At 47.7% G+C, this 3,637-nt stretch overlaps 1 pseudogene; it reads left to right on the plus strand.

The window, feature by feature from the left end:
* The first annotated feature begins 3,015 nt into the window (after positions 1 to 3,015).
* On the plus strand, positions 3,016 to 3,407 carry LOC111745851 (annotated as a pseudogene).
* Positions 3,408 to 3,637: the final 230 nt, after the last annotated feature.

A 3,637-nucleotide genomic window follows, 5' to 3' on the forward strand; every position in this document is an offset into this window, starting at 1 on the left:
GAAACCACAGGGTGCCACGCAGAGAACAATGGCGACGCCAGGAGGGAAACCTTCTTCAGAGGCAGCGGAAAGTCCCCACAGGGGAGGATTACGCCTAAAAGGGAGGCAGCCCCCTGAAGAGCCAGGGGTCTCACATGGGGCAGCAGGCTGCGTGGACTCTGGCCCCCCGGGGTGTGAGGTGACCACGTAGGGATCAGGGCTGTGATATAAGAGCAGGAAAGGAAGAATTTTCCTCCAGCACTCGGTGTGGCTTCTGGCTTATTGACATAAATCCACTCCCAGGGGACAGAACCTGCCTTAGGAAACAGAAGAGTAAAATTCCATGCCTGCAGAGGGTACAAATGCCCCTTGACGGGCAGGTGCCTGTGCTGCCCAACACTGAGACTCCTGTATTTCTGGAATCTCCCAGGGACCTAGGCTCCCCACAGGCTGACTGCTCCAGATGTGTTCAGGTCAGGCCCCTCTTTACTCTGGAGAGTGGCACAGGGAGCATCTTCTTGCTCCACAGAGGGAGATTCTTTTCCTTCCCTGACAAAGAATTTTCTGGACCACCCACTTCTGCCCTGCATGCTCACAGAGAGCCAGATACCTTTGAGACTGGGAACGGAGGCCTCTGCAGGGGCCTCCTTGGGCTCCACGGAAAGAGCTGGGCAGGAATTTTAACCTGCCTACTAATTTCACTGCTAGCTGTGGTGGCAGTGCCCTATTTCCCCACTAGGTGGCAACCTTGATCTCCACAGCTCATAGCTCCAATCATTTAATTTGGCTTTGAAGGCTGCTCAGAAATTTTTTTCAAATCAATAAGAGCTCTTCTTTTATAGGAATCAGCCATGGGCTGAAATAGGAGAAGTCTTTGAATTCTGGTTCCATCTGTATCTTCCTTAATCAATCAATGTAATAAGGGTGAAGATGTTTGCAAAAGAAGCCTAGCAAATGTGAAATATGGATACAAATGGAGTCAGCTAGAAAATTATTCCTGTAGGGGGCCATTTTAAAAAATGCTCCAACTGGTTCTGCCTCTTGAGATAGGCCAGAGGCATCCACTCTGGACAATCAGGCTGAAAAAACCCTTTGGCCTGGCCATTGTCATCATTTTGCTCGATCGACGGCAACCTGGTTCTGGTTGATCAACTCCAGCACCTCCCCGCCCCCCAACACACACACACACACACACACACACACACACACACACACACACACACCCCAAGAAGACTGATATTTGGGGGCAGAGTTGAGATAATGTGAGGCAGAACAAGAACAAAAAGATACCAACTGTCTTCAGAGCCTACATTTTAGTCCAAGAAACAGAACACTTCCGGAAACAAAGCTATACATTTTTATATCACATTAGAACTTTGCAGGTACAAACAGGATCCTTGACAAGCAAACGCAAACATTTTAATTGTGAAGTTTTCATAGATACCAAACATTTTAAAGAAACCTCCTTTCTGAAATGCATTCACAGGACTCCACAAAAGGCATCACCAGCGTGCTTTGAAAACGACTGTGAGACAAAACACATGATGAACTCTTACTGTTTTCATGATTATTTACTGGAAACCTGTTTGCAGGAACCCCCATCTATGCCCAGGAGGGGGGATATTTTTGACAGGTGGTCTTTGGGAGCTTGGTCATTGTTCAAACAAACAACTTTGGGTACTTAGTCATTGTACTTCATAATTTTTACTCAAATTTACAGCCACAGGTATCACCTCCTGGGAAAGGTAAGGGGAACAGATATGGGACTTTGTTTTCATTACCTGCTGGGAACAAGCTCAAGACAGTCCCTTAGGAAATGAAGTTAGAACTCCAATAATTTGGGAAGGTGGCATTTAAGAAGTGTGCTTTCCTGACAGTCCTGGAGATGAGCTGCATGGCAATGTGATGCGCTTAATGCTATCAAACTGCACATTTAAAAATGGGTGAGATGATTTTTAAATCTTCAGATCACTGAGTTTCGATTTATTTTTTCTGCCATCAGTGAACGCAGGTCAGCATGGCTCTGGCAAACCCAAGCCCTAGTGTTCAGGGCCTCGGTCCTCGGAAACTCTCTGTTGAAAGCTTTTTCGTTCCTACATTCCACCTCCATTCTGTGCAGGAGCAGAGCATGACAGGCTGAGGAAGCAACCACATGGCATTTTTAAAATGTTGAATGAATAAAGCAAGCTTAGTAGAAGCCTCAGGATGTCATGAACTAATAAACGTTCACTAAAATTCAGAGGTAGGCAATTAAATATTGACACCTGTGCTATGGCTGTCACAAAGACCTTGCCAAGGATTTGTAAGTGGCAAATACAAGAGGAAGAGGAAGGTTTGCAGCCTTAGTATGAGTTTAAAACAATCTCATGTCACTACCTTTACAGATATCACTAATAATGTTTAAGGAAAAAAATAACCAGCCTTTTCCATGTTTATTATGTCCCAGGCCTTATATGATAGATTTCATATTCGTTTATTGTATAAATACATTTTGCAGATGAGAAAACTGAAATTGAGAAGGGTTAAGTAAATTTCCCAAGGTCCCATAGTAAGTAGAGGTCCTGGGATTAGAACACATCTTTGTCAGATTCCTATGCTCTCAAGAACCTATGCTCTCAGCCACCACACCATGCATGGATGGATGAGAGGCAGGTGGCATCCCAAAGAGAACTCTGGCTTTGGCAATGGACAGAGATGGGTTCAATCCTCCCTCTGCCTCTCACTGCCGGATAAGAGAGCAAATGATTTCACTAAAATCCTCATGCTAGAGAAGAGCAGGAAGGGATGATAATTCCTACCTTGCTGTTTTCTTAAAAGGTAAGTAATAATATTTGTAAAGCACTTCTCTCGCAGAAGGCACTCAGCTAACCGTGGCTATTAAGAGTGTTTACCCGACCTTGCGCATCGCTCTCGTGGAGCGGCCTCCCGCGGTCTCCTCTGCAAACGGACTCCGTGGCCCAGCGCTCCCATCTCCTGTGCGCGCCGAGGCCTGCGAGGGGCCGCCGCCAGTGTTTCCACCAGCCCACAAGCAAGAGCATGGCAGCCGTCCCCTCCAGCAGCTGCTCGTGGCCACCCACGACTACTACCCTCGCTGCCTAGGTTCCGCTTCCAGTAATAGCTCCTGTGGCAGTGCCAAGTGTCCTAGGGAAGCCATTTTCCACCACCCTGGTCTCCCCAAGACTGCCCTGGATCACTGGTGGGCGGGCTTCTTTTTCGGGAAGTCCATGCTCCCCTTCATGGCCACAGTGTTGAAGTCCCTAGAGCACTCACAATCTCCCCAGGCCTCTGGCAGCATGATCTCCTGTGACCTGGCTCAGGGAGCCACAAGGAAGCAGCCTGGTGGCCAGCCCAGCAAAACCAACTCCGGGCCCCCACCCCGAGTGGCTACCGCAGGCCACCAGACTTCCAGAGGCACTAGGCTCTTTTGAGTCCCTTTACCCCTACTCCACTCCATAGACTAGACAGGCTGCAGCAAGCAGAAGCAGTCGGGTTCTTTGACATAAAAACAGCAAAACATCAAAAAGGAGCCAGAGAGAGTCTGTCTCTGTACTGTCCTAGCCACATACGAGCCTTCCTTACACTTGTAACTGTGTACCTTGCACCAAGCAGAAAATAAACAAGCAGCCGGCAGGAAAAAACAAACAAACAAACAAACAAA

The sequence above is a fragment of the Pteropus vampyrus genome, unplaced genomic scaffold (genome assembly GCF_000151845.1).
Source record: "Pteropus vampyrus isolate Shadow unplaced genomic scaffold, Pvam_2.0 Scaffold167, whole genome shotgun sequence".
NCBI lineage: Eukaryota > Metazoa > Chordata > Mammalia > Chiroptera > Pteropodidae > Pteropus > Pteropus vampyrus.